Source organism: Lactuca sativa, chromosome 9 (genome assembly GCF_002870075.4).
Source record: "Lactuca sativa cultivar Salinas chromosome 9, Lsat_Salinas_v11, whole genome shotgun sequence".
NCBI lineage: Eukaryota > Viridiplantae > Streptophyta > Magnoliopsida > Asterales > Asteraceae > Lactuca > Lactuca sativa.
In genome coordinates, this window is record NC_056631.2 from 175,788,618 (window position 1) to 175,798,758 (window position 10,141).

The following is a 10,141-nucleotide window of genomic DNA, read 5'->3' on the forward strand; positions in this document are numbered from 1 at the left end:
ATGAATTCATATTTTTTTAGAAATATTAAGGCATTAGATTTATATTTGCTCCTAAATCGGCCAAGTCATTTGCTTTGTTGAATTGTCGAACTCACAAGGTAATGTCAAATGCCCCGGATCTTCCATCTTTATTAGAATACCTTCTTTTATAGTAGTTTAATATTGTTCATTGAGTACCACTATTGAAACTTTATCCAACTCCTTTCGGATTCCAATTAGATCATTAAGTAATTTTTAGTATACAAGCATCTTTGCAACCACTTCAACAAATGGCATGTTAATTTAAAGGGCTTTCACTTGCTCCATGAAATTCTTATGTTATTGATCCAATGGGTTACGTTTAACTATAGAAGGATATCAAAGAGGTGGCTGATATGGTTTAACAGGAGTATATTCATACAAAAATTCTAGCGGAACAAAACATGTTTTCTATTTTGATTCTTTTCCTTCAGGATGTTGCCCGGTATGCTTCTTGGTTTTCCCAAGTAGCACCAAAGGCTCTGACTTATCTCCATCTTCAGTTGTAACAAGCAACACTTAAGCTCTCTTGTTTTTCTCGGTATTATTTAAAGTTGTTACCGATAAACGTGTGTGTATGATCTTGTCTAGTTTCCTAACTTCCATTTCAATGTTCATAATGTATGCTTGTTAATTTCTCAGGGTGGCATCCATATTGGTGTGTCTCTTCTTACTATCATCCATGAATCTAATCAACACCGATTCGATATTGGGTTTCTTTTCAACTTGTACTTGTTCTTTTTGGTAGAAACTGTGTCCTAGTTATTGGTATTTTTCTTCTTTATCCTTCCTATACTCTTTATAGGGCTTCTACTCTTTCCTTGGCTTTCTATAATCTACATCAAACCTATCTCCACTTTAATAGCACCCTTGAGCTTTCTTGTTTCTATTCTTGTCTAAATCACAATATTTTGTAAGATGTGGCCCGCTATAATTGTCGTATCTAATTTGAATTACATGAATCGATTTCCCCATATTCGAGATTATACTACCCATGGTGTCGAGCTTTGCAATTATAGAAGCAATACTATCTTGACCTCCTTATTTATTCGATTTTCCTCTAGTAATATCCTCCCTTGGGTTGTGGTATTCCCTTGAGTGCTTGGAAAATTCTTCAATAAGAGCTTTGTTCGTGGCGAGATTCTTCTTTGTCATATGACCTTGAGAATCCAATAGTTGTCTGGTACTCACATTTATCCCATCATAAAATGTGGCAATCTCATGTTTCACATTCAAATTATGTTCATGGCAATTTCTTAGTAATCCCCTGTAGCGCTCCCAAGCTTCATATAACGACTACCCATCATTTTGTTGGAAATTCATGATGTTCTTCTTCAATTTAGCAATCTTTGAGGGTGGACTAAATTGTTGAATAAATTTTGTTTTTACCTTTTCCCATGTCGTGATAGCCTTAGGTGGAAGTGATTTCAACCAACCCTTTGTTGCGTCCTTCTGTGTGACCAGAAGAAGTCTTAACATCACCGCGTCCTTGGTAGCATTTAGAATATTAAAATAATTTTTTATCTCCAACACCTCATCAATTGGCTTGTATACGTCCTCATGGTTCTTCTCAAAGAATGATATGTCCTTAAGCATGCTAAGGATGTGTCCTTCAAGCTGAAAATTTGTTGCGGCTAGGATTTCGAGTGGCATGAGACCCGAACCATTGTCATCTTGCATATGTCGATTGTACTCCTTCATCATCATGGTTATTATGTCCCCCATCGTGTTGTCGGGTTCGCTTTTTCCATCCTCTTCTAAGTTGCTTTCTGTTTCACGTTCGTACACGTTTACGTTTTTCTAGAGATCTCTCAAAATTTGATACTTTGTCCCCCTTGAAACCACTGCTCGATTCGCCTTTCTTTTTGTCCTTTTTCTTGTGGAATTGAGATTCTGGATTATCGAAGGGTGGAATAGTTTTAAAAGATGACCACTAGTCATGTAGTACTGAAACAAAACAAAGAAACACGCGTAAAACAAATAAAAATGAAATCCAAAATAGAAACTGAGAATGTCAGTTTCCACGTCGTAGAAATGATATAGCCACGCTGTGTAAACTAATATCACATAAAATAAAAACAAACAGAAAAATAACTTTTTTCAGATTTAACACCACAAAAAAGATCAATTAACTAATAGAAATTATATCTCAACAAAAACAAGTCGTTCCCTGACAACAACGCCAACAACTTGATGTGTTTTATTTATATCGCTTAAAAATCTTTAAATTTATATCCCAATTATTCAACTCAGTTAAAACACAATAAGCAGTGTGCTTAGTCGCGTTGTAGTAAAGTAGTGTAAGTAAGGATTCGATCACAGGGAACGATATTCTAATTAAAAAAAACAAATGCTAAAATTAGTTTAAAAGAAGTCAACTTTTGTTTGGGGGGGGGGGTTATCTGATTTTTCAAGTTCTAGAAAAACTTAATTAAAGCAATCTACTAAAAACACTTTAAACTAAAGCAAACAACTAGAAAACGAGATTTGATCAAGAATTAAAAGATACTTCTGTTAGCTTTGAGTCCCCCCTTTTCCTATGGTTAATTTCAAGACAATGGATTTCGTTGGTTACCAAATTAGAGGTTACTAGTTATCATGATCGGATTAACTATCATATGTCAATTAATGAACTTTAACCATAATGATCATGTAAATTAAGAACACCAAATTGATTTTAAGATATATTTGGATTGTGAATGATTATATCTAAAAATTATCTATCTATGATTAAGATAAACAATCAAGCACATATTATGATGAAATATGCTCTCTAACATAGTTAAGAAAATAAATTTACCACTGATACTATGATTTAGTCAATTACTAGCCCTAGCAATTTAATGGTCATAAACAACTACGTAAACAAGTTCATACAATCAATGACCATCTAACTATACAAAAATTGAGGGCAAGGCAATAAAGATTGAAACTTTAACATGTCAGGGTAATGATCTATCACACGCAAGCTAAAACAAACTTCAATTATCCATAAACTAGAAATTAATACATAGTATTATAGTTCATCTAATCTAAACGAAAGTAAATGGTTATTAGCCCATGATTATAGTAGAAACACACATAAAAACAAAGTAAACAAGATTAAACATAGTAAAAACTAGGCAAGCCGAATGATTTATGATTAATCTTTACTTTACTCTCTCTAACTATTGTTATTTAATTGAAATAAGGCCTTTAAGGATTTTATCAGAGGTTTTTGGTTGCTTTTGGTTGAAGAAAACAACTGTTCCTCTCCAGATTTTGTTGGATTAGGTGTCTAAGCTCATAACTATAATTGGTATGTACTTAACCCGAGAGTAGCATGGTCCATTTCCGGTTGCAGATCACTAGGACAATTTGATAGGACGGATACTTGAGTAAGAGGTTACTTATGATTTATTAATATATTATTGGTTCTAATATATTAATATGAAATCCTATTATTTAACTAGTATTGATCAAGAATTAATTTGGAATTAATTATGTGATCAAAAGAGACTAAATTAATATTTGGGGATTGATTTGGTAAATCAATGATTCTTATAGTGTGGGCCAATTGTTATTTAGGATGGGCTAAACCAATATGGTGGTCCATGGATAGTCCATGGATGTTTAACCCATGGAGCCTAAGTAATATGAAAGGTCATTTGCATTAGGGTTTTCATGGTTGTCACCCTAGTTTTGCCACAATATAAATGGAGCCCCTAAATCACCAAATCGGCACACTAGAGTTCTATGAGTTCATATAAGCCGATTTTGAAGCTAGCAACCACATACTCAAGTTCTCCTTTGTCCTAGGTGTGTTGTGAACTGTTTGAGGCATCACACATGGGGTGCTAAGTTATTAAACGACAAATATGTCACACCCCCAAACCAGAACGACGAAATCGTTTGAGGGCGGATGACTTCATGTAGTATCGTAACAGTTGAATACTTAGTAAAGAAAGTAAAAACAACCATCATATATATAATTAAAAAGTTACATTGTTGAAAGATACTTGTTTCGAAACAAATTACAATATGATGACAAAATGAGTTTTAAACCGACGCCTTAGCCTCACTTCTCCAAAAGCTGAAGTTTACATGTATTACTGACTCCCTGAGAAATACAAGTAGATTTGAAAGAGTAAATCAGCATTTAAGCTGGTGAGTTCATAAGTATTTAATGTCAATGTTTGTATAAATTTGAATGAAATTGTTTATAGATGTTTGAAAAATCCTAGAAAATCCCATATTTCCTACTAGTATAAAAGTAGTCTTCTACCAACACCCGACTGTTTTGAATGTTTGCTTCTAGAAATCCAATATTTTTCCATAAATGTGAAGTAGTTTAAAAGTTCCAAAACTGTAATGCAATAATGTTTTTCATGCCTAGAATAGTAGATTTATGTATGTATAAAATCACTAAGGCATTTGATAACCCCGTAAATCAACGTGTTTTTAATACTCCATGTGAGTTTTATAACCATGCTATTGACCCAAACTGCCTGTAACAACGTTCTTCAGGCGTTGGAATGTTACGACGTTTGTTACCCCAGACCTGCTAGTCTAACTGTAGCTAACAGTTTAGGTGCGGGATTGTCAATCCCGTATAGATCTATACACAAGTATCACGCTCTCCCTACAAGAGATTACGGTATATAATACAGGGCTTTAACTACATACTTGAAAGTACTTGAAGTTTGAATATCTCACAAAACTTAGTATCAGATAGATTTACGTATGAAAAGTCCATTTGTTCTTGTATATGAAAGTATTTCCTTGATATAGTACTTATAGTATGTAAAATCTCATGAATATCTAATAAACTATACCTATTATAGTTTTTCCAAATGTGTGATTTGTTTGTATGATAAACCCTAGTGTAGTGTCGACTTTATATGTAAAGTATAACATTTGTAATAACATTACTGAACATTTATACTCAAAATATAAATAAAGTGTTTGATATTTATATAACAACATGTTTCATTCCAAAAGGACAAAGTGTTATCGTGATATGTTGTATGAGAAAGTTTTCGTATGATAGTTATAAATCACATATGATTGATTATATAACAAAAAGTTTAGCATAAGATTGATGTTTTTCACACGAGGATAACCGTGTGTTTACTTGGATTCCCCCATAAAAGTATTTAAAAAGCATTTAAAACGTATTTAAAGCGTGTTTGTAGGGGCATGAACTCACTTGATAGATTGAAGAAGGTGAGACGAAAACCGAGCAGAACTTTGACTGGAGAGACTGATTTCTCAGGATTCTCGGGAATCTCAAGAGTGTAAAACCTTCCTTCGGAATTTGGACGGGACTTCGGGATATTTCTTGCACGCAAAACGAGGTAAAAATGCGAGAGAAGGAGAGAAAATGAGCAAGGAAACTCGAAACCCTCACATCCCTTTTATAGGGGCTGGAACCCTCGCATACGCGGGGCGTACCGAACGTCATGCATGACGCACTTCGGATGGGAGGTGCGATGGGAGAGCCTGTGGCCGATGGGACGAGGCTCCTATCCTCTGGTACATGGGGCGTAAATGGATTTTCCCAACTTCTAAATTCTGTAACTTTTGCGTACAATCTTCGATTTTGGCATTCTTTATATCCACGCGTAGGTGATACTGTACTCTAAATCTTTCATTTAGACTTCTTTGGCTAGTTTTGACTTTATTATTAATAATATATTTTTAACAGGCGGGGATACGAAAAGTCCATTTAAAATCCATAACTTCTTCATCCGATGTCCGTTTGAGATCTTCGATTCTCATTCAGGTTGTTTCGGCCAAAAATCTCTGGATCTCTATTTCGAGTTTTTAGTTGTCTACTGCTATCCTGAAACTTAGAAAAATCATAACTTCCTTATATGAAGTCAGATTTGGGCGTTCTTCTTATATATGATCATGGTTTGGGATAATCTACGACTTTTGTTTAGATACTTAAGGCTAAAAAGTGTTTTATTGAAACTTCGCATTTTTACGTTTAACGGTGTTTTACCGGTTTTTGCTGCGGGTCTTCGGTTGGTCATAACTTTTTCGTTTTCACTCAGATTTTTATGTTTTATATATTTTTGAAACCCTTGATACGATATCTATCATTTTATGCAACCCAATAGAGACTTTTGAATATATTTTTTTTGACGCTAATTTCATTATATCAAAAGAGATTACAATTCTTGACTTTTAGGTCATTACATTGATTCGAAATATCGGGTTGTCACATCATCCCCCCGTTAGAGGGAATTTCGTCCCGAAATTTAACGTAAGATAAATATTTGTGGATTAGGGAAAGAGATGCGGGTACTTTTGTTTCATCTGATCTTTGCGCTCCCAAGTGTATTCAGGTCCCCACTTTGCATTCCAGCGGACCTTCACAATGGGTATGCGACTTTGTTTTGTTCTTTTAATTTCCCTATTCATGATCTCAATTGGTTCCTCTATAAAGTGGAGACTCTCGTTGATTTCGATTTCGTCTAGAGGGACGACGAGGGTCTCATCGGACAAACATTTCTTCAAGTTTTACACATGAAAGGTAGGATGTACTTTATTGAGTTCCTGCGGTAGTCGAAGTTTGTATGCTTCTGGGACGATCCTTGCAAGGATCTCGAATGGTCTGATATACCTTGGGTTCAATTTCCCACGTTTTCCGAAATGTATTAACCCTTTCCAGGGCGAGACCTTCAATAGCACTCGGTCCCTAACCTGAAATTCCAAGGGCTTCCATCTTTTGTCCGCATAACTCTTTTGTCTGTCTCTTAAAGCCTTTAGTCGTTCCTGAATTTGAACGATCTTCTCCATTGTTTCTCTTATGATTTCCAGGCCTGTGAGAGTGTTGTCGGGTACTTGTCCCTTGGCTAGTTGCGTGTCACCCATTTCAGCCCAGCACAGTGGTGATCTGCTATTGTGGCCATAGAGGGCTTCGAATGAAGCAACTTTAATGCTGGAGTGATAGTTATTGTTGTACGAGAACTCGACTAGTGGCAAATAGGTATCCCATGCCTTACCAAAATTGATTACACAAGCTCTTAGCATATCTTGCAAGGTTTTTCTGGTCCTCTCACTTTGACCGTCGGTTTGTGGATGGTAAGTGGTACTCATGTCTAGTCTCGTTTCTAGAGATTTTTACAGCGACTGCCAAAATCGCGAGGTGAACCTACTATCTCTGTCGGAGATAAAGGATATTGGTACACCATGCAGTCGTACAATCTCTCAGATGTATGTTCGAGCTAGCTTCTCCATCTTGTCGGTTTCCTTTATTGGTAGGAAGTGTGCATATTTTGTTAATCTATCGACGATCACCCAGATGGTGTCTAGCCCACCTGTTGTCTTGGGTAATTTGGTTATGAAATCCATGGTTATCCGCTCCCACTTCCACTCGGGTATTTCAGGCTGTTGTAGTAATCCCGAGGGCTTTTGGTACTCTACCTTGACTTTGGTGCAAGTCAGACACTTGCCCACATAGGTAGTGATCTCTGCTTTCATGTTTGGCCACCAATACAATTTCTTGAGGTCCAAATACATCTTGTCTGAACCTGGATGCACGGAGTATCAAGTCTTATGAACTTCGTTCATGACAAAGTCTCTGAATCCACCAAGTAGGTAAGTTTTAACCCTGTTGCAACACCATATAGGTAGCGATCTCTACTTTCATGTCTGGCGTTCTCTTGACTGGTGTTCTGGTAAGTTTTAACCCTGTTGCAACACCACATCATTCCCAAACACATGTTCGTCACATCTCGAATGAATATAGTTGATCAGGCTATATTGATCCTAGCTATGATTACATAACTGTTCGGGTTGACGACAGTGCCCAACCTTTAAATACTTTTAGTTCTGTTCTTCTCGTGACCCTAGTTCTATTATGTACATGTATGAGCAAGTAGGTATATTTTTATAACTTGTAGTTATACTCTAAATATATCATTATCCAGAGCACTTAAGCCCCATTGTATTTATAGACGTATATCTTTTATTGGTTGATATACTTAGTTCACAATAAACAATGCTCTGATACCAATCTGTTACACCCCAAAACCGGAACGGCGGAAACATTCGGGGATGGAGGACGTCATGTCAAGTATCACGAGATACATAAATATGGTAAGCAAGTAATGAACAACCATTTCATTTAGAAAGAAAGTGTTTACAATGTATGTGTTCACAAAACATAAAAGTCATAAACAAATAACAAAACAAGACTTGAAGCTATAATGCTCCATCTTCTGAATCCCCAGCACGAGCACCTGTCTAATAGTCTCCTGAGAATACAAGTTATTTGAAAGAGTTGATCAGCAATTAAGCTGGTGAGTTCATAAGATTTTAGTGATGTGAGTAAGCTGTAAAGTGTTGTTGAAAATGTATATGTAAAAGTGATGTAAGCTGTAAGATGTGGTTGAAAATGTATATGTAAAAGTGATGTAAGCTGTAAGTTCTGTTTTGAAAAGTTTGAATGTTCCTCTAGAAAATCCTATATTTCCTACTTTAATGGAAGTTAAGTAAAATGACACTACAAGCCTTTCTATGCGTACTAAGTGGGTACAAGTTATATATACTTGGAGTACATAAACAATCGATTGTGCGCATCTGCCCTCACTCACAATCCAACGGGGTACAGTAAGATAAGGCGGATAGCACACATTCCATTGGTTGTTAGATCGTTGTCATATATAACCTTGGTGTATTCACTTGTTACTCATGGAGTTATTTGTAATGGTTCCTTTATAACTAATGGAGAGTTCCTTAAGAAAACCTATATTTCTTATAGTAAAATATTGACCATGGTGATTACTTTTATAATAGCTTTGTTTATACTGCTATATATAATCTGATATCGGGTAGATAGTTAATTGGGGGAATCTGATCTAAGCCCACATCCAACGGGAACAAGACGTCGGGGGAAAACACACATTTAACTATCTGTCGGATATTAGTCTTGTATATAAACATGGTGTATAAACTAAGGTGTTATAGAGTTAACTCGCTTAAAGTCTTTTAAAAACTGTACTGGCTTAATAAAATGGATTAAGCCCTTAACTGGGAAATCGCTAGTTTTGTATACCAAAAGTACTGACTTTGAAAATTAAGTTTTGTACTAGAATAACTGTGTGTTGACTCTGTGTCCTATGACCTGATCCATACCTGGTACCCTTATGAAGCCTTAATGTATACTAAGCATATATATATATATATATATATATATATATATATATATATATATATATATATATATATATATATATATATTCGGGTAGAAAATAGATTGGGTGACCTCGGTGTAAGCCCACATCCAACGAGAACAGGACGTAGAACGAAGAGCACACATCCTATTAGTTGTCGGAATCTACTTAGCATATATGTATCCTATAGTGTATACATTAAGGTATCATAAAGTTAGCATCATGATCCTAACTTTTATAAGTAGCCTACTACCAAGACTCGACTGTTTTGAAAGTAGACTTCTACCAAGACTCGACTGAAAGACTATTATTAATTAAATCTAATTTACCTTATCGGTTATGTGAATAATACACATGGTAAAGGTATTAATAATATTGTAACTGGAATTTTATATCCTTCTGTAATTGTCATGATGATAGTGTAAGTACTGTAGTATTTGTAATAAGTGACTACTTTTAGTACTATTGTGCCTTAATTGAGGGTTAAGGCATAATGTGATGGCTAGATCCTATGCTAGACGCTCCTTTCTCAAGAGATTCTAGGAACTTTACGCGACACCTGCATGAGTGCATGCCGCGAACATCCTCATTACTATGATCATGTATACCCAATATAACTATCACTAATGCGGAAGTGATTCATTGGTATAGTTAGATCCTGAACTTGTTCCATGCTATAGCACCTTATTATGTTCTGTTCTGTTATCGTGTATTGTTATTATGCTTATGTAAATGTATTCCATGTAAGCGTATCTATGTGAATGTATTTATGTAAACGTATACCATTAGTATAGACTCGTGAACTGAACTGACTCTTTGTGTGCTTCATTGTACTAGAAGTAATGAATAGCATTCTCCTAAACTATACCTATTATAGTTTACTAATGTTCTAACTGTACTGTTACTGAAAAGACTCATTTATCTACCAAGTTATGCTTATACTTTAAAAACGGAGTTTT

At 35.4% G+C, this 10,141-nt stretch overlaps 1 non-coding gene across 1 annotated transcript; it reads left to right on the forward strand.

Annotated features, from left to right (window-relative positions):
• The first annotated feature begins 1,252 nt into the window (after positions 1-1,252).
• Positions 1,253-1,359, forward strand: LOC111916938 (small nucleolar RNA R71). Its single transcript, XR_002858738.1, has one exon. It is a non-coding gene; the product is annotated as a small nucleolar RNA R71 (small nucleolar RNA).
• The last annotated feature ends 8,782 nt before the right edge of the window (positions 1,360-10,141 follow it).